Genomic DNA, 22,224 nt, shown 5'->3' with positions numbered 1-22,224 from the left:
TCGCACTCCTAACTCCTGTGAAAGAAACGAGCTGCAGGATTGGGCCAGGGGAACAGCAGAGCATTATACACACCTAACAAAGTCACCAGTCTTATGGGGACCTGCAAAGCAAAAACTGCCCTTTAGAGGAGTCCATGTTGGGCAGAAATGCTAGGCCCTTGTACCGCCACCTTGCTTAGTCACTGGGTGGGGGCAACCTCAAGAAGAGAAAAACCCAAGGAAGCGTGACCTGGGCTTGAAAGCCAAAGCAGAGCCTGAAAAGCTGACAGCAGGAGACCGTCAGCTAATCACATGCCAGGCAACTGGGCAAGTGCTTTCTCGAATGCTGCGTGTCTATGTCAGCCACGTGTGTGTCTGAACCTCCATCACAGACTGGCATGGCACCTTGCATATAGCCCTTGCACTAGTAAAGATTGGTTGGTTGCTAAGAGTATGAACTTCACTATTTACTACAACCAACCCTGCTGTGTCAACGTGTCACTGCCCAAACACACCTGGTATTACCTCCTGATGTGGTCAGCTCTGAGTGTGGGAAGAAAAATTAACAAATCCGCCTGGCCCCATGATCCACATGCTGAAATCTCACAGCAAAATCACAGATGAAATACCTTTCCCAGTACCGTATGTTGTGTAGTTGAGTTGAGGAATTTCCTTCCCTAATTCCAGAATAGCGATTGTCCCCTTATATTGCTGTAGATGTAACAAGATCAACTCCCCCACCTCCACTGGTCAGTAAAGGAATAAAGAGAGGTCATGAAGACAGAGAATTAGAGACACCAGCATAGGAGAGATCAACCATTTTAGAAAACAGAAAGTGGATAGAGAAGTGGCAATTAATATGGAAGAACAGAGAATGCTGAAGCCCAAGTTCTAGAGTGGGGAAAGCCAGCAAGAAGCAATCTGGTTCCTACTGCAGAACTCTCATCAGCGCAGAAATGAGGCCCCTGATCCTCTGAACCGGGAGAGACTGAAAACGCAGAACAGCTGTGAGTCTTTAAGAGACGCATTTGAGCCCAGTGATCTACCTCACTCCACAAAGCTGGGTCACCACCCACTGACACCTTGAAAGAAGACCAGAGTGAAAGGTTACTCCTGAGGTTAAACTTGACCTCAGGAACACCAGAAAAACATAAAGGCAAAGAGTAGAGCTGGAAGAAAGCTGAGGAATCACCCAAAAAGATAAATGAGAAGCAGTTGAGCAAAGAAAATTAGAATATCAACCTGGAGGTCTAATATCCAATTAGGTGTTTTAAGACAGACAAAAACAACGGCAACGGTGGGGAGAAATGATCAAATAACCTAGCAAACATTCCACAAGCCAAGACTATGCATTTCCAGGCCTAAAAGACCACAAATACCCAGAACAATGAATGAAAAAAGACACATTACCATTAAAGAAACAATAATTTAAAAACCTTCCTATAGAAGCACCAGGCCAGACAGGTTTACCATCAAGTTCTACCAAACATTCCAGGAACCAAAAATTCAAAAATTCCCACCAGAGTTGGTTTCTTCTGAGCCCTTTCTCCTTACCTTGCAGATGCCTGCCTTCTCCCTGGGTCCTCACGCGGTCTTTCCTATGCGCATGTGTGTCGGTCCTTTGCGAGGGGGAGGGAAGGGGGCGGGCTCTCCCGCAAGCCCCCCCATACCCCCTGTGTCCTAATCTCCTCTCATTATAAGGGCTCCAGTCAGATTGGATTAGGCCTATCCTAACAGCCTCCTTTTAACTCAGTTATCTGTTTAAAGGCCCTGTCTCCATATACAATTACTTTCTGAGGTACTGGGAGTTAGGTCTTGAACATATGAATTTGAAGGTGGGTGCAATTCAGCCCATAACAACATTCATGGTTGGCAATCTAAGAATAAAAGGGAATTTATTCAGATTGATGAGGGATATCTACAAAAAACTTACAGCAAACATATTCAATGGTGAAACATTTAAAAGCCTTTGCTTTAAAGTCAGAAACAAGACACGGGTGCCAGCTCTCACTGCTTCTAGTCTACATTGTACCAAAGGTCCTGGACCGCATAATCAGACAAAAAATATAAACAATAAAGATGAGAAGGAAGAAACAACTCATCTGCAGATTGTCGTGTGTGTAAAACACAACTCTAAATGTCAATTATTAAAATGAAAATAAAATCTTGTTACTCCTTAAAAAATCAATATAAAATTAATTGTATTTCTAGTTACCTAGCAACAAAGTTAGGAAATGTGTTTTAAAATAGAAATCTTAAAAGTACCTAAGAATAATTCTTACAACTATAAGATTTTGAGAGAAATTAAAAACTTAATAGAGAGATACGATATGCATGGATGGAAAGACTGTTGTAGAGATATGAATTCTTCTCAAATTGATTTATAGATTCAAAATGATAACATTTAAAATCACGAGGACATTATACAGACATATGTCTTAACTATCCTTAATTTGTGGAGAGTGCCCTCCTCTTTGTGAGCGAAGCACTTATCTTATGCATATTTATATGTTGGCAATTAGCACACTGTTTTGTGTATAGTTTTTAAGAGCATAGATGCTGTAGCCAGTCTACTTGGATATGAATCTTGGCTTTACTTCTTTCTAGTTCTGTGACCTCAGGCATGTTACTTAACTTGTCTGTAACTTATTTACCCCATTTTATAGGTGAGGAAACAAATGCCTACATCATTGGGGTATTAGGATCAATAGTTAATGTTATGCACTTAGAACGCTGTCTGTCACATAGTCAGCATTATGTCACTGTTGGATGCTGCTACTGTTTATGTTCTCTCTCCCACTAGGCTGAATCCCTTGCAGGAAGGACACTGTCTCATTGGATTATGCAGTCTCAGAGCCTAGTTCAGTGTCTGGCTCATGCTTATACGTTAGCTGCATAGTTACATAACACAAAAGAAATTGGCAGTGGGGCTGGGATGATCCAAGTGCCTGAAGAGTGCCATATTTGACAAAGCCTGATTCTATAGCCTAAGGTACTTGAAGGGAGAGACCATTCTCTGCTTGTGTCTTGAACATTAAATGCCCAAAGCATGATCCATAACAACACTTGTGAAAATACCCTTCTAATTATCACCTCTTAGCTGTTTAGAAGCCTTTGTTCACCAAATGCCTGAGATTCTCCCAACACACCATTATCGTGGTACTCCAAGTAGGAGCGTTGAGTGGATCAGATTCCTCAGCTCATCGCATCCTGTACTATCATCACTGGTCCCTTCAGGGTCCCATTCTTTATTTATTCCCTTTATCCCCATAACCACTTCCCACAATAGGCAATCATTGTACTGTTTTTAACGTGTATCTCCTATTTTGTCACCAGTTAACTTTGTCCATGATATCTCTGGTTGAACAAAAGTCCTTAAATTTAATGTAATCAGATTCACCAACTTTGGGCCTTATGGCTGGTGCTTTTAAAGTTACAAACTTTTTTCCTGCCACAAAGAGTTTACATCTTTTTTGTGTGTGTGTGAGGAAGATCAGCCCTGAGCTAACATCCATGCCAATCCTCCTCTTTTTGCTGAGGAAGACTGGCCCTGAGCTAACATCCATGCCCATCTTCCTCCACTTTTATGTGGGATGCCACCACAGCATGGCCTGGCAAGTAGTGTGTCGGTGCGCGCCCAGGATCTGAACCCGGGCCGCCAGCAGCGGAGTGCGCGCACTTAACCACTACACCACGGGGCCGGCCCCAAGAGTTTACATCTTCAGTAAACTTCATAGCATTACCTTTCACTTTTGAGTCTTTTATCCATTTGGAGTCTATCTTTTGTGTGTAGCGTTAAGTTGAGATCTATCTGTATTTATCTAGTTAGCCAGGTTCCTAGAACCATCTGCTAAACAATTCATTCTTTTCTCCAATCATAGGTGGTGGTGTCACCTTTAACATACATATAATGCCATTTATAGATGGATCTGCCTCTGTGTTCTCCTCTGTTTCGTTGATCTATTTATTCTTGTTCTAGTATAGAACATATCTCCCTGGCTGCTTTATTCCCTCTCGCATCTCACCACAATTCCTTTTATGTATGTTTGCTTTGTCCTCTATATTTCAAGAAAGAATTTTTGGAGGTGAGGGGGTAGAGTATTGGACTTGTAAGTTCAAGATTCTCTTTGGCAGGCTGAGGGAGACTGTGAACTCCCACATTGGTAAATATGCTTCTTTCCGAATGAATTGAACATGGCACAATCCTGGTCTCCTTTTCTGCTTTTTACCCCTGATGTGCCCTTCCACTCAGCAACAGTCAATATGGCCTATAATGAAACAAAAGAAAAGAGGAAACTGTTATGACTTAATTTTTCTTTCAAAATATGTTATTTTTCAGTTAAATACCCCAGAAGTAATTTACCTTTAAATCATTTACTTAAATCTCAGATCATCTTTTCTTGGAAGAGAAGGCATTAAGGAGAAAGCACATAAAAATTAAATAATTATTAATTAACCATTCATTCATTCATTCATTAATGGATGTCTAAGGAGTAGGAGATGCAGGAGAACCAAGATTTTCCAGTGCGTTCTCTACCTCCTTTCCATAACCCTGAAGTCTGGGCCTACACATTGTGTTTAATGCTGCACCTCACAGACTGATTCATTCTAATGCTTTGTCTTTGCGAGGCTTTCCTTCAAATAGGAATCTATAATGTTGCTGTGATATTTTTTTCCTGCGCTTGAGTAGTGTTGAATACTCTGAACTAATGAGAGCTGGAGGAGAAGACAGTACTGTACACTGTGCCGAGACACATCATTGAATCACTCTTTTATCTTGGTCAATGGACACCCTTCAGTGCCATCCTGAGTTGAGTAGTGTTCTGGAACACGTTTGTTCCATCGCGGCCTCTTTTTATTCACTTTGTGCGTGTGTATGTTCTAGCACACATCATGATTGACCAATGGTGTGCACGTGGTAGTTAGCACTAAACCGCTGGAAGAAACAAAGGAAGAACACCATACTAGATGTTATATCATGCCTTTCTGCTGCTCAAGCTGCCTCCAAGGAAATAGTTCAGAGAACAGAAAGAAATTTTGGATTCGTAGGAGTCCCTTTGGCATTATAAAGGGCATTATAACATTGCAGCCTGAGAGGTTTGGCCAGTTTCAATAATAAGAACTGAAAGAAACTATGGAGCAAGACATGGTGTGACTTCGTGGGATTTCAAGGGATTCAAAGAGCAATGGCTAACTCATAGCACCGTGATCAGCTGTAAGTGATCAATAGCTGGTGGGACAGATATTTTATACAATTCTGATTAACTTAGCTAAATGGTTAAGATCAAGCTTTGGCAGCAGACGGACTTAAGTTTCAATCCCAGACATTTTATTAGCTGTGTGACCTTGAGAAAGATACTTAACTTCTTTTATTTATTTATTTATTATTTATTTATTTTATTTATTTTATTTTGTGAGGAGATCAGCCCTGTGCTAACATCTGCCAATTCTCCTCCTTTTTTGTTGAGGAAGACTGGCCCTGGGCTAACATCCATGCCCATCTTCCCCTACTTTATATGGGACGCTGCCACAACATGGCTTGCCAAGCAGTGCATCTGTGCGCGACCGGCATCCAAACCTGCGAACCCCGGGCCACCTCAGCAGAGCGTGCGCACTTAACCCCTTGCGCCACTGGGCCGGCCCCGATACTTAACTTCTGAGACTCAGTTTCTCCATCTTTAAAATGGAGAGATAAGATAGATAAGAGATAAGATAAGAGATAAGATAGGTAACTGCCTCAAGGTTGTTGTGAGAATTAAATGAGAATGTACTGTACATTCAGGTGCTGGCTGTGATACTGAAAGCTTCATCAGAAGCGTGTATTTCATAAACAGTGCCTTTGACTTAGCGTGGAGAAGTGGAAGAATTCTGCTTCCATCACCAACCACTTAGGATCTCAGGAAAATCACTCAACTTTGGAGTTACAATGTCATCTTTAAAATGTTGATGAAGGGAAATAAACTAAGCAAAAGGGTAAACGGTAAACGGAAGAGTGATGAAAAGGTGAGATGGCTTCTGTTGATTCTTCTTCGGCTTTTACCAGTGTGGCTCAGAATAGAATCAAAAGAAATTGCGCACTGGGCAGTCCAGTAAAAGCAGGCTGGCTTCATGTGTCGCTAAGCTCTATGTTTTGCGCCATCTATGTGAAAGCAGTCAAGTGCATCAGGAGACCCTCTGCTGCAACTAAAATGAGTGATTAACCGTTAAATTTCTCAAACACATTTCATTTGGCTACTTGGCTTATGGGCCTACTTCCATTGGTGAAAGCCACATCCACACTCCAACAGGTGAACAAAAGCTTGTGTGATACATAGTGGACGCAAGACTATGTCTCTGTGTGACAGGTGCCCATGCACAGAAGTGCAGGGTCACTGCACTTTGTAGCAGAAATATCTACTGTGAGCATACCAGGTAGAGCTCTCATTATGTTGAAGTGAAATACCTCATAAATTATTATAGGACAGAGCTGTGTTGGAAGAACTACTTTCCATTTTAAACTCATAGTCACTTGTTTTTATAAATGTCCTTCATACAACATAGGACTTTGATAATGTCTAGACTACTAGATTAAATGTTCCAGAGCACACACAAAGTATCAAGATGTAAGCAATGCTTTGATTCAATTTATCAAGAAAAAAAAATACCTACTTTTGTCTTATGCCGGAAATCCTCATTAGACCCCAGTTTTTAGGATTACATTTATTTATTTATTTAAATTTATTTATTTATTTTTCCCCCAAAGCCCCAGTAGATAGTTGTATGTTATGGTTGCACATCCTTCTAGTTCCTGTATGTGGGACGCGGCCTCAGCATGGCCAGAGAAGCAGTGCGTCGGCGCCTGGGGTTCCGAACCCTGGCCGCCAGCAGCGGAGCGTGCGCACTTAACCGCTAAGCCACGGGCCGGCCCTAGGATTATATTTAGAAGGAAAAAAAGAAAAGTATTGGGGCCGGCCCGTGGCATAGCGGTTAAGTGCTCGCGCTCTGCTGCTGGTGGCTGGGGTTTGGATCCGGGCGCGCACCGACCCACTGCTTGTCAGGCCATGCTGTGGCGGTGTCCCATATAAAGTGGAGGAAGATGCGCATGGATGTTAGCTCAGGGCCAGTCTTCCTCACACACACACAAACACACTAAATAAATTAATTAATTAAAAAAAAACATCAAATGTTGTCTAGTCCGTACTAGTACAGATTCTTATTCACTAATATTAAGTGAGAGCTCAGTTTACATCGTTTAAAGAGTATTACATCCCAGACGTGATACTCTCCAATAAGAAGGCTGCAGGATCACACAACTCTGTCATGTCCTAGCAGGATAAACAATTTTGTTTTGCCACAGAAGGACAGTTCAATAAGTCAACTATTTATTTATGGAAAGAAAAGGTCATTTTATGAAAATGATTTGACATACAACAATTTTAAAACTTGAGAAATTACTCTCAAAATGTTTTAAGAATTATGCGGGGGCCGGCCTGGTGGCATAGCGGTTAAGTTCGCGCGCTCCACTTCTGGCGGCCCAGGGTTCGCAGGTTCGGATCCCAGGCTCCGACACTGCTTGTCGAGCCATGCTGTGACAGGCGTCCCATATAAAATAGAGGAACATGGGCATGGATGTTAGCTCAGAGCCAATCTTCCTCAGCAAAAAGAGGAGGATTGGCAACGGATGTTAGCTGAGGGCTAATCTTCCTCACACACGCAAAAAAGAATTATGTGAATCCAAGAAACACATGTGAAAACATAAGCCTTTTTTTTTTTGGTACAGGAAAGCCTCTATTGAGGATTACTCTTAAAGGCCTTTGTTTTCAGTGTAGGATGAGATAGTGGGTCACTTTTAGGTATGTTTATTTATGTTTTGCAGAGTTGGGGTAGTGGCAGTAATCTCTTAAGTCTTACCTTTCCTTTGGTGGTTCCATTTGAGTTACTAAAATTTCCCGTTGTTTTGTGTAGAATGCACCATAGACTAACAGTAAACAAAACTTTGTATCATTGTCTGAAATTCTAAAATAGATATGGACACTCCCGGGTCATGGGACCAAAAGAGAGGAAATGCTGTTTTGTATCATATCAAAAGTGATAATCTAAACATCCCTCGTGTTGAGAAAAAAAAACAGGGCGCGAATGACTTGTTTAAACATGCAAGTGGATACTGAGTGATGTCTCAGCTTTTACAACATCATGGATATAACCCTTGAGAAAAGAACAGAAATCTGTTCCCAGATGAACAAGATTCTGCTTTTGTTAAGGGACAATTCAGGCCATGGTGCGTTTTTAGTAAATTAACACGTTTTTGATAAATCTGGAACTCAGAAGGATTCATCATGTTCCTTGTGTTTGAGAAGTACAAAATTAAGTTAAATCAGTCCCAAGGAAAAAAAATGCTGTACAGGCAATCCATCAAATGACCAAAAGCTGAAGGACTCCCTTCAGGGGCAAAATGGTTACACTACCTGAATATACTTTTGCCCAGGAAAAGTTTCTATTGGAAGAACCACAGGTGTGAGATTTTATATGAAATTGTGACAGTTTTCAATCCCATGCCTCATGAGACAGGGTGGTTTAATACTTGAGGCATAAATTTGCATCAGATTCATAGCATTAACTAATTGGGAGAAAGCAATACTTAAATATTAAGATGTGTTGTGGGTTCTCACAAAGCCTGTCCCCTGCTCCTAAGGGGATGCCCAATAACTTGGATTCTGGAGACCAATTCCATGTATGTTCAAACTCACAATTCACCTTTTATTGGCTAGACGACTTGGGGCAAGGTATTTAACTTCTCCACGCCTTAATTTCCTCATCTGTAAAACACTGATAATAGAACCTACCTCCACAGAATGGCTTGGATTAAACTAGTTAATACAGGTAAAGCTGTAAAGCACTTGGAATGGTATCTGGCACACAATATGCACTCAAAGCAATTTTTTCACCCATAATTGTTAAGGATTACTTGGGTCCTAGCACAAGGGCAATTAAGGTCTAGACTGTGCAATAAAAATAAAATACTGTTGAGGCCTAATATCCAAATCCTGGTAAAGAGGTGGGACATAGAAGGCCTTGAGATAAAGAACTTTGTTTAGAGGAGGGATGGGACATTTTAAGTGACTTGGAAAGGCAGGTTTGAACATAGCCTTTAGGAAATAAGTCTGACTGGAGGGGAAAAATCAGGTTGTGAGAGCACCATGTCCAGATAAGATATGACTGGTTGATAGGGGGCTTGAATTCCATGATGGAGAAGATAAGGCTCTGACAGGACCCTAGTGTAGTGTCCTCAGGGAATGTCCTAGAAATAGTATTGGTTTCTAGAAAACAGGGTAGACTGTAAAGGAAGAGTCTAGAAGCAGATAACTAGTTAAAAGTTACAGAAGCCCGTCTAAGAATGAGTAGGTGAGGTCCTGGATCAGGGTAATAAGCACGAGCAGAGGAAGAAGGCAACTATAAGGAAAAAACAAGAGGTCTTTAAGTGGTTAGATGTGGGGAACAATAGAGAGGGGAGGCAAAGATGGCTCCAGAATCTTGAGGATGCCTCCACTGGCTAATATTTCATCTAGGTGAGATAAGGTAGTATTGGGTAGATGGTAGAACATACTCTTGCAGAGTACAGGGGAGGTTAGGAGCTGGCCTTGCCCTTTGCATCTGAAGGTTTCTAAATCATCACTTATGAAACTGAGAGTGAGAAAAGAAGCGTCAAGACTTCTAAGTATTGCAAGAGACTCTGCTGGACATTGGAGTGCTACTCAGTACAGCTGTTTGTAATTAGAAACACCTGAAGGATTAACAGCTCATCAGGGCTGATACAAGGCAGGATAAGGGCTAGGAATGAACCTTGGGGATCAGGATAAAAAGCTTTGAGAACTCTTTCCTTGTTGTGGACTTTGCTGCCTATTTTACCTTAATGATTGGACTCAGTATTATGTTGTATGTTATTCCACAAGAGTTAATTCAATTTTTTCCAGATTTATTGAGATATAATTGACATAACATTGTATAAGTTTAGGGTGTACAATGTGATGATTTGATAACACATATATTGTGAAATGTTTACCACAATAAGGTTAGTTAACACATCCTTTACCTCACATAATTACCATGTTGTTGTTGTTGTTATGGTGAGCTCTACTCTCATAGCAACTTTCAAGTATAGGATACAGTATTGTTAACTATAGTCACTATGCTGTACATTAGATCCCCAGAACTTAATCTTATAACTGAAAGTTTGTGCCCTTTGATCAACATCTCCCCATTTCCCCCAGCCCTCAGCCCCTGGCAACCACCATTCTACTCTCTGTTTCTATGAGTTTGATGTTTTTAGATTCTACTCATAAATGAGGTCATACAGTATTTGTCTTTCTCTGTCTGCCTTAGCATAATGCCCTTAAGTTCTGTCCATGCTGTCGCAAATGGCAGGATTTCCTTCTTTCTTACGGCTGAATAATATTCCATTGTATACGTGTATATACATATATACACCACATTTTCTTTGTTCATCCATCCGTGGACACTTAGGTTGCTTCCATAACTTGGCTATTGTGACTAATGCTGTAATAAACATGGGAGTGCAGATATCTCTTTGAGTTAGTGATTTTATGTCCTTTGGATAGATACCCAGCGGTGGAATTGCTGGATCATATGGCAGTTCTATTAATTTTTTGAGGAACCTCCATACTGTTTTCCATAGTGGCTGTACCAATTTACATTCCCATCAACAGTGCGCAAGGGTTCCCTTTTCTCTACATCCTCACCAACACTTACCTCTTGTCTTTTATAATAGCCATTCTAACAGGTGTGAGGTAATATCTCATTGTGGTTTTGATTTGCATTCCCCTGATTAGTGATGTTGAGCACCTTTGCATGTACCTATTGGCCATTTGTATGTTTTCTTTGGAAAAATGTCTATTCAAGTCCTCTGTCCATTTTTTAATCAGACTGTTTTTTTTGCTATTGAATTGTATGAATTCCTTATATTTTGAATATTAACCTATCAGATATATGGTTTGCAAATATTTTCTCCCATTTCATAGTTGGCCTTTTAATTTTTTTGATTGTTTCTTTTGCTGTGCAGAAGCTTTTTAGTTTGATGTAGTCCTACTTGTTTATTTTTGCTTTTGTTTCTTGTGCTTTTGGTGTCATATCCAAAAAATCATTGCCTAGACCCATGTCAAGGAGCTTTTTCCCTATGTTTTCTTCTTAAAGTTTTATGGTTTCAGGTCTTACAAATTAATTCAGTTTTTAAGTACTTAAATGCTGTTAACTGCAGCATTGTTTACAATAGCAAAGACATGGAATCAACCTAAGTGTCCATCAATGGATGAATGGATAAAGAAAATGTGGTGTGTATGTATATATATATATATATACAATGGAATATTACTAAGCCATAAAAAAAGAAAGTTTTGCCATTTGCAACAACATGGATGCTTATAATGAGGGCATTATGCTAAGTGAAATAAGTCAGACAGAGAAAGACAAATACCCTACAATCTCACTTATATGTGGAATCTAAAAAACAAACAAACAGAAACCCCCCCAAAACACCAAACTCATAGAGATAACAGATTGGTGGTTGCCAGAGGCAGGGGAATGGGAGGTGGGTGAAATGAGTGAAGGTGGTATAAACTTCCAGTTATAAAATAAATAAGTCATAGCGGTATAATGTCCAGCATGGTGACTATAGTTAATAGTACTCTATTGTATGTTTGAAAGTTGCTAAGAGAGTAAATCTTAAAAGTTCTCATCACAAGAAAAGATTTATAACTATGTGTGATGATGGATGTTAACTAGACTTATTGTGGTGATCATTGTGCAATATATACAAATATGAAATCATTATGTTGTACACCTGAAACTAATATAATGTCATATGTCAATTATGTCTCAATTTTTAAAAAAGTGGAGTGAGTAAATGTGCAAATGGGAAAACTTCAGGCCTCAGCAACATTTGTGCTGTAAATAAATAAATAAATAATAAATAAAAGTATTTAGAAGTACTACCTATTCTCCTCAATTCCGGAAAGATCATGATAGAGTAGGAAGAGCCTGAACTAATTGACCTAAATTCTCTTTCCACTAACCAGCTTAATTGTTTTGGGTTCCGGTCTCCTTAAAGAAGTGATAGTTGACCAATTTTATCAATATGGAGTTTGTAGTAACTTGTGTTCCTCAGTTGGGGGACATTCTGAAGGGATACTTGTTATTGATCCTGCAAATGAACTGCTTCAGCTGGATGTTGACTAAAAAGTAGTTTACCCTCCTGTGTTCACTCTCCAATTCCCATAGCATAGTAGGAATTGCTATAGATCACTTGTCCATGATGAGCCCTAAGTGCCTTTTTTCCTGAATGGAGCTGTTATCTCAGTTTCCCCCTCCCCCTCCCCCATTTCCATTCTCTGCCCTGGTCTCGTAACTCCTACTAACTGCATCACCCAGGCTCCCTTGCCAATGGGAAACATCAGTTGAAGAGAAGGAGATGGGAGTGGAAGGGGGGGTGGGTTATTCTCTCCCACCACTCCTATCCTGCTGGGGTATGATGTGGCAATGGCTGCATTCCTCCACATTCACAGCTCTTGTTGATGGCCTCCTTCCATGGCTCAAGCTCTCACAGGACTACAATAACATTGGTTCTGTCCTTTGTCCATTCATGCATGGAGGTGGTAATGGCTCCCTTTGTGGCTAGTTCCTGGTGCTTCTCCATCCCTTGTTGATTCCTTTACCCCTGCCCACACCAATGTAAACAGTCCCTTTATTAAATGCTCTTACAAACACTGGGTTTGGAATCCACATCTGTCTCTTATCATCTCCAACTGGTGACTGTGGGTGACTTGCAAAGAAGCTGGGCTCTTTTACCACAGAGCTGCACATGCCTTTGGCCCAGGATTTGGAGAAGCTGAAGGAGATCTGGTAGTAGCTGGAAGAAGTAGGCCCAAGTTCATTGTAGGCGGAGAAGGCAAATCCCTATCCAGGGTATATATCTATTCCATTGAGAACAAAGTGCTGCCACTTCTATGACGGAAGTGGTCCTATATAATCGGTCTGCCACCAGGTGGCTGGCTGGTTCCCCACTTCCCCACTCTTGCCCCCAGGGAATGGTGCCATGTTAGGAGTTCAGTTTTGGTCTCTGCTGTTGGGAGGTTAGGCACTCAGCAGTAGCTGTGGCCAGATTGGCCTCACTGAGAGGAAATCTATGTTCTCAACCCGTGCATAAACTTCATCCCTGTATGGTTCAGAGTTCATTGGGCAAGGGAAAGGATGGCTAGCTGGGGAGAGAGGCTGGCTGACATCCACAGAACAGACCCACTTGTCCACTTGATTATAAAAAATCTTCTTCCGAGCCTGTTCTTTGGGGAGTGTTGACATGAGACAGAAATATTTTCACACTCAGTGTGAACATTATCTAGTCACATACTAGTTTCCCAGACCTCTTTGTCAGCAATTTTCCAATCATATTCCTTTCCAGTCTCTGACTATCCACCTAAACCGTTAGCAACTGCCCATAATCAATGTAGAGCCATACCTCTAGCCGTCTCTCCTCCCAGACAAAATGAGCAACCAGATGCACTGCTCAAAGTTCTTCCCAGAGTATTTAAAGCATTTCTTTAAATACTATCCTTCAGAGCCACCCTGGGTAGAGCTGTCGTGCCACAGTCATCTACTTTTGCGTGGTGTTGGAAAATCATGAGAATTATCTAAATTTTTTTCCTTATTTGGTCAGCTAGCCACAGAGGCCTCCTCATGAGGCTTTAGGTGCAGGTTAAGGGGGAGAAGGTTGTATAGCAGTTATGGGCACCTGTGCCACTTACTCATGCAACTTATTTGGGTCTTTAGGACCGCTGATTCCTGAAGAGATCTATCTCTAGCTGGGGGAGGGGGCCATCTGGGGAGCGTCAGGAGTCTTCAGGCCTAAGTCCCTAAGATCACCATTTCCCAGTGCTTACCTCCCTGAAGGGGTGAGGAATTCCTTTGCCATTGCCCTCCCCCACTCCTACTCTCACCCGCTGCTGTTATTCAGCGTCCCCCTCTGGTGCCTCAGTCATTGAGAATAGAAGTCTACGCAGCTGCTAGTGGAAGAACTTTCCAGCTGCCCTTTGTCAGAGTAAAGGTCTCACTCTGTAACTGCTCTGCTCCCTCTCTCAGTCCCAAGGGAGCCTGGAGCCACATCACAGTGAAATCTCAATCTTAGTTTGTTCCTTCAGACACAGCGATGTTGTCAATCTGCTCTTCCCAGAGGTGAATCACGTTTTTTTTCTTCTAGTATTGGCTGCTGCAGATCATGTCTCATCTTTACATGAGTCTGACCTGTGGGAGGCCCTTGGGTGGCCAGTGGCTGGAGGTGGTGGCTGAATGGACAGGGAATGTCCACTGAATGCAGAGTGGGTGCTGTGTTCCTTCAGCGTCTTAGAAGCTCATACTGTGTTTGGTAGGACTCACTGCTGAAGGATTGCCTGGGCTGGAGGAGATGGAGAAAAGGGAAAGCTGGGATTTCTACCATTTTCCTAGTAGAATCAACTGTCTGCCTTAAGTTGCCAAAATGCAGGGCCCTGGAATGTGGGGTGTGGGAATGGAGCATGAGGCCAGTGAGGCAGGTCCACGTGTGAGGCAGCTCTGCTGTTAGGTCACGGTCAGGGCCTGCTCCAAAGAGTCCGTGAACTGTGGGAGAACCACTAGCACACATTTACTGGACGTTGAAGTCTTCCCATCCAATCTCAATTCCGCTTGGATTTGCTAGGTTAGTCTCCATCTACATTGCACGATTTTCTGTAAAACAAAACAAAACAAAAAACCTTACAAGAGACTAGTAATCTAAATAGAGGGCATAGATATGACAGCTGACTCTGGGTATGATTTTTAACTAAAATACATTTTTTTCTTTTTAGCTTTTTGGTATCTTCCAAACTGTCTGCAATAAACAAGTATTACTTTTGTAACTTCTCCAGGAAGATCTAATTTCAGCCAGGGCTAGAATTTAGGCCGCTTCTTGGCATCAAACACCACTAGCCTATCACTCTGGAGGAAGAATAGGAAAATGTGCTCCACATTCATTGCTCCCACTCCCTCAAAGTTCAGATTTCTCCCTTGAACCCTTGGTTGGTGTGTTATTTTTAGTTTATTCTGTCATAGAATGGATGCTTCCATATTCAGTCCTAGTTCTTGTCATCCTGTATGCTTTAGAGCCAAGGTGACTTTAAAAGCAAACCAAGCTAAGCCTAAATAGTACAACCCAGGAAAGATAGGGATGGCTTACTCCTTCATTCCATTCAGTTTGATTAAATATCTTGACCGCTGTCTCCCTCAGCATTTTTAGCACAAGGAACAAAAATACTTGAGGCATAATGAGAGGGGCTGGCGAAAAATTCCATAGATAGAATTTATCACAACAATAATTTTAAAGGAGAGAACTAGCCTAGGGCATATTACATCTATTTTGAAGGCTGATGGAAAAATTCTTGCTGCATATGTGTTACGGTAAAACAAAATGCAGGCATGGAAAAACGACTGACTTTAAAAATAGCAAAATACTTGAGAGCCCAGCTTAGAGTCATTAGAGGTAGTACAGCTGGGGTGAGTTTATAGACTTGTGTTTTTACTTTGCTTAAATCGTCTAGTGCTTGACTGGAGGAGGCACCAGCTGCCTCCTCAGACTGATGAACTTTTCAGTCACCCCACAGACACCCAAAAGGTGCTGAGACTTCAGTCATGGCAGTGCTCAGGGCAGAGAAACGATAAGCCTGAAAAGTGAGAGGCCTCTACACTCCCAGACCAAGGAAAACCCAGAATTTCTGACAATGTTTTCTCAACGTGGAGCTGAAATTCATTTGAGTTCTGCTAATGAAGAAGAAACTCTCACCCCACCTCAAGAACATCATTAGGGTAAGGATACTTCCCCTGCCCAGACTGAGGAGCTAAAGGAACTCCACATAGGGCTTAGCAGGACTGCTAAGCCCTGAAATGGAAAAACAAAGTGGGCTTCTATCTTAAATCACGTGGAATGGTAGCAGCGCTGGCTAGGGACTGAATGTGTCTCTCCCAAATTCGTATGTTGAAATCCTAACCCCAGTGTGATAGTGTTAGGAGGTGAGGCCTTTGGGAGGTGATTAGATCATGAAGGTGGAGCCCTCGTGAATGAGATTAGTGCCCTTATAAAAGAGATCCTAGAGAGCTCTCTCGCCTCTTCTGCCATGTGAGGACACAGTGCAAGAAGATGGCTTTCTATGAACCAGGAAGAGGGCCCACACAGGACGCTGAAGTTCCCTGCACCTTGATCTTCCCAGCCTACAGAACTGTGAGAAATAAATGTTTAATCCACCTAGTCTATGGTACTTTGTTGTAGTAGCCTGAAGGGACTAAGACAGTGCTCAGTGACCTTGCAGTTGAAGGAGTCACGGTTCTGTGTTAGGGTGCCAACAGTTTATTCAATAAACATAGAATAGTGCTGAAGTCCAGGTTCTGATATTGTTGTGGGTAGGGTGCAGGCTTCCTGGAGAATCTATTGTCTTGCTTATAGAAATAAAATTATGCATTTAAATTTTCAACCTCATAGAGTGAAAAATTAAAAGGAAGCCCCCAAGATTAAAAGCCATGGGACAGATAGAGAATTTCAGGAAAAAGCAGAACAGATCAGAGTAGTCAGGGATGGCATCAAAGAACTGGGACTTAATTCATCAAACACTCATCTGACTGTTCCTATGAATTATACCTTCTGAGGGCTCAAAGGTGAATCAAGGCCTGATCCCTGCCTCTTGATGCTTAGTTTGTTGAGTGTCCAGTTGAATACAACTGAAATGTAAAGTAGAAAGAGATAAGTGTCCTAATAACAGACACAGATAAGACTCTTCCAGTCATAAAACTTTAGATCTGAAAGAATCCTCAGAAATATTCTAACCCAGTCTCCTCCTTTTACAGACAAGAAAACTAAGAGTTTGTTACTTGTCCAACTTGTGCTGTTGAGTTTGGCACTGAGCTGGGATCTGGACCCTGGTCTAGACCTTGAAGGATAGGTGAATCCAGGCAGAGGGAAGAGGGGCCCAGGCAGGGTTGATGTTCAGTCATACTAGTGCCCTGCCTTACTGCTGTTGTCTGTTCTGATTGATGGGTGCCCCTGCTGACTCATTAACTATTCTGAATATCACCTCTGGGCAAAGACACATCTCATTTCCTGCTCGGCTAAATCAGTGTAGCAGAAGCAGGAGAGAGAGTTTTTAATAATGAAGTACTGGGAGGCAATTAATCTCTTAGCCCTGAAACAATACTTGAGATAGCACGGCTGTCTCTAAAGATATCACAAATGGAGAAAAAATGTACAAAAAAAGCTCTATACGTTATGAGCAGGGTAAATGACATGGTTAAAGAATAAGCTGAATCCAACACCATAATTATATTTATAAAGTTCAAGAACCATGGTAGGCAAAGTATTCACAGGTGGTAAATTAAAAAGAACGACAAAGAAGTTTTTTGCTTTTTACTTTTATTGTAATCACGTCTTAACTCCTGGGAGGAGAGGAAGTTGGGAAGGGTGAGAGACACAAAGGGTGTAGCAATATTCTATTTCTTCAATACTGGTAACTTCATGAGTGAGTGTGCATTTTATAACTAGTCATTATATTATACATCTGTTTTATGCACTTTTCCATATGTTATATTTAACAATAAAAATTAAAGCCAAAGCAGACTGAAGTTTGGTTTCTATTTTGAAGGCTGGGAAAGTAATGTGGACAGACCATCAGGTTCAGTGAGCGGTTGCTTGAACAAAGAGTCTGCACACAAAGATACTCAAATGTCCGGAAAGTTAGAATGTGGAGATAAGCTATAAACATCCCTATGTGGACAGCAGTCTTGGCCAGCCTCTCCTCCCACACAAAGTGGTCGTTGTCAAGAGCACTCTTTCTTCACCTGAAGGCAAAGGAGACACCCAGTACTGCATTTCTAACACTCCTGGGAGATATGGCCAACCAGACTTCTAAGAAAAACATGCAATAAAGATTTTTATACTAAATGGGCTGAGAAAGTTAAAAAACAAGAATGAATCATTGATTTTTGAATTGATTTTTTTTGCCATTGTATCATTTATAAATCTACAGTTCAGTAGCATTAAATATATTCACAATGTTGTGCAATTGTCACCACTATCCATTGCCAGAAGAATCATCGATTTTTAAACAATGAAATATAGGCACAGGATCTCAAGTCTGATACCCTTTTTGGACAGATCAAGACAGCAGGGAAGTTTTGGTAGACGATGTGCATCAGGAGGGAGACTGCCATGATGGGTCTGTTTTCCTAAGACATGATGCTACAGCTGGTACGGTCCCACGCCTTGCCTGCTGCACTCGGATTTTCATAATGAATGGCCAGGTGAGGACACTGGATGATCACCACGTGCAGCCTTTCTCCAGCACTGCTGGCAGGCACAGTGCAACTGGCCTTCATGGGCTGGTCCCGAAGGAGGGCTGCCCAGAGCAGGATGATGCCAGAGGAATAGCTGTGCATAGTGGTGGTTCTAACCTGCCCAGAACTGCAACTCTCTTGTTTTTGGTTTGATTCTACAAAACTACTCTCTTGCTGCATGCTCTGCAAAATTAGCATAATTGTGGAGCTAGACAGGATCCTAGAGATTATCTCTTCAAACCCTCTCACTGTCCAATTGCAGAATCAAGAGTGGCCCAGAAGCCTGTGGGAGGTGATGCAGCAGAGGGAGCTGAGTCCTCCCAAATCTTGCATCTGCTGCACTCTTTTTACAATTAAAATGACTATGTTCTTAAAACACTTTTTTTGCTTTATTTTGCAAAACTGGACTCTTCTGGGAGTAACGAAAACAGCTAGAAATCTCTAATCTGGTGGGGGTTCTTTTTTTTTTTTCCTTAAATTTTACCACATGTGAACCCTGAAATTATAATAAGGAAAAGGACAGGATACGGTAACTCACAATATAAAGCAATCTAACCCAGATGTTGATGGCAGACTGATTTCTGAAGCACAGTCTGAGAGCTTGTTTCAAAAGCAAGGAAAAGGTTGGGATCCTAGAACAGCGGTCATGTTCTATGACTTTACCTCCAGCTAAAATGTCTCTGTAGAGCTTGTAACCAAGGCCATTGCTGATACACAGAAATTATTTATGTTTATGCCCTTTTTGTCCATTCTCAGCTTCTTCCCCTCTTTTCCTTTCCTTCTGCGGCCCATGTTCCCACATTGCTATTATTTCCCACTCTCTAGATTCCCAGGAGCATCTGGCGCGCCCTTGGGTTCTCAGGACTCCCCATTAGAATACCATGGCTCAGACTGTATTTCTAAAAAAGCAGATGACTCATCTGGTTATTTTCATGAATTCCTCTGCACTATCAAAATCCCTTACTATCTTCCTCACTTCCAAAGGGTCCTATATTGACTTCCCTAGATAATAGTTGTATAACCTAATCAGAGTTCATGAAAGCAGGACCACATTATGACATTAGAGGGCCCAGGGCACTTTGACCTTCGTGGACCCCTTCCTCCATAAAAAAATATTACAAATTATATTTTACAACTGCATTGGGAGAAAGATAAATACAATCCAGACTGGATTCATTATTATTTTTTTCCTCTAGTTTTAAGAAAAATGAAAATGAAAACATTTGCATGCCCCTGCAAGCATGATAGGCCCTCGGCTCTGTGCCTACTGAGCGTCGTGCATAAACCGGCCCTGCCTGTTAGAGCTGCCCAAAGACTGGCTGGGTTATATTCGCTTATCCGATTGGGTTAGGTTATCAGTTGGGATGCTTTGGGTTGTAAGTAATGGAATAAAACTCAGGCTTACACAATAAAGGGAATTTATAGGCTCACAGAGCTGGTCAGTTCAGAGACTGAGGTGGCTTGGGGCCAGGCACCTGCTCTTGTGAAACTTCCATTCTTCAGAGAAAGACAGAGACAGACCACGTCATCGACCTTGGTTTTTCACCTGCCTAATGGCCATTGCCCTGCCTGTCTACCTTGCTATCAGAGCTCACCTCCATGATGAATGGAAGATGAAAATGCCAGATACTTGCTTTCTCAGCCAAGGTTTGAATATGTAACCAAATTCTGGCCATTGGCACTTCAGTGAAAGTACGCTGGAGGCTTCTTGGAAAGGTTTTCTCCCCCTTAGATGTGTGGGAAGTTCCCACTCCTATCCTCCTTTGGGATGTGTATGTCTTGAAGCCAAAAGAGGCCACATGAACAACACTTTGAAGATGGAAGAGCGGGAAGACCCAGTTCCGGGTTCCTGACGACATTGTTGAACTACGTAACAAGCCATGAAACTACTGACCTCTGAACATTTTTATTAAGTGACATAATAAACTCTAATTTATGCAACTTTTACCTGGGTATTCTATTACTTGCAGCTTCTTATAGATAAAAGGAAAACAAATACACCAAAAACTTTTAGATACTGATAAATGCTATTAGAACAATAAATATGATGGAAGACTACTTCAAATTGTATAGTTATAAAAGAACTCTATAAAGTGACATTTGAGCCTGATGGAGCCAGCCATACAAAGATCTGGGAGGTAGGGTGCTTTAGACAGAGCAGATAGTAACTCTGAAATTCATAAGGTGGCAATTATTAGAGTGAGTTTGGAAAACAGAAGTCCATTGATTGGAGTGCAATGAGTAAGGGGCAAGGAGTACAATGCAAAGTCAGAGAAGTTACAGAGATCATTTTGATTTTTAACTGAAGTTTTCAGGAGACAGAATGCCTTCACACAGTGGTATAATTTTGGTTCTGGGAAATTGGTTGGAGGGGACTTTTAAGGATATCAAATGGAAAAATCTCATTGTGTAAGCAGTTGCATAGTGTGCTTATTGAATGTGGTGGCGATATCTGCCCATCTCTTTTATATCCATCTCCAGCCCCCAGGTTCTTTCCTGCTTTTCAGAGAACTGCACTCCTCTCTCATGTGGTTACCACAGAAGCAGCAGTATTCTATAAAAGGGCCCCATCTCTCTGCCTAGCGTTGACTGGACCAGGGATGGGTACCTAATCTAAGCTGATCTAAAGGCCTTTTCTCCTGGGGACTTTGGAATTGGGGGCAGGGGGTCAAGATGGTGCCTTGCAAGTGACTAAAGCTGTAAAGTTCAAAGCTTGAAAGATGTAGTCATATCTTGGTCATGTGGAAAAAAACCTGGTTGTCTATCCTGACAGGAGGAATAAGGGAAAACAACCCTAATGGAATTCCAGTCTCTAGTTCTGGTAGGTTTCTAAATCCCAGTCCTATCTTTCCCTTTTTCAGTTTGGTCATTCCGTTTCTAGCCCGTGGTTTATTTCAGGTACCCTTTTAGCGGGAAGGAGATATGTCAGTAATTGGAACCAGGAGTGGGGTGTTAAAATAATAAGCCTTAAAATATAGAATTTGCTGAGTACAGTTGAGGTGGGAAACAGTAATGATTCAGAGGTCCTGAGCTGAACGCCAATGTTCCCAGTATGTAATAGTAAAACAGCTGAATGATTACCTGCTGTCTCTTGAGAACTATGAGCCTATAAAGATTTTAGTAGAACTCAGTATCCAGTTTTTATTTTGTTCTCTCTTTAAAAGAACTAATTTTCAGTTAAAGCTGGCTTGCCTCCAAGTATATAGAGAACAACAGAGTTTGCTTTAAGAAAATACTTTTTTTGCTCATAACCAGTGTTCTGAGACCACTACTGCTTAGATAATTGTCTTGCTAAATTGCACCAGCCAAATTCTTAACAGCACTCTAAGACCACAGCACTAATTTGGAAATTTTGGGGGAGAGTGAAACCTTATTAGTCTCCTTTTCTTGCTTCACCCCATCCTCAGCTTCTGCAAATTTTGTCCCACTGCCTGAAACATGCTCTTCTACTAGGAAGAAAAGTTCCCTTTCTTCTACCAACTTTATCATAACTTCAGTTCTCCTTTACCTCTCAATTTTGAGCTCACATCCTAAAACTTGCCCGAGAATTCAGATCTGGGTTAGGTATCTCTGCTATGCACTCTCAGAACACTGTGTTTCTACTATCACATAGTATTATAACTGTTCCCTTGTCTTTCTATATCACTAAATGCTAAGGTGAGAACTGGGCACATAGTATATGTTATAGTAGAGTCTTGAATGAATGAATGAAAAGTTATTGTGAATACTAAGATAATATATGCAGAGTTTGGGGCACACAAGCAATCAATAAATTTTTTTCTTGTTAGTTTTTTTTATGATTCATAGAATTACCCTAGAACCTGAGAACAGTATGGAATATTGCATATTGCACTTCAGTGGGGGCAGCTATGT

General features: G+C 41.5%; 1 long non-coding RNA gene across 1 annotated transcript in view; it reads left to right on the top strand.

Annotated features, from left to right (window-relative positions):
* Positions 1-22,224, top strand: part of LOC131419186 (uncharacterized) — a 43,419-nt gene that overhangs the window by 7,022 nt on the left and 14,173 nt on the right. The gene's annotated exons all lie outside the window — the stretch shown is intronic.

This window comes from Diceros bicornis, chromosome 20 (genome assembly GCF_020826845.1).
Source record: "Diceros bicornis minor isolate mBicDic1 chromosome 20, mDicBic1.mat.cur, whole genome shotgun sequence".
Lineage (NCBI taxonomy): Eukaryota > Metazoa > Chordata > Mammalia > Perissodactyla > Rhinocerotidae > Diceros > Diceros bicornis.
This window is presented reverse-complemented; position numbering and strand designations above follow the sequence as displayed.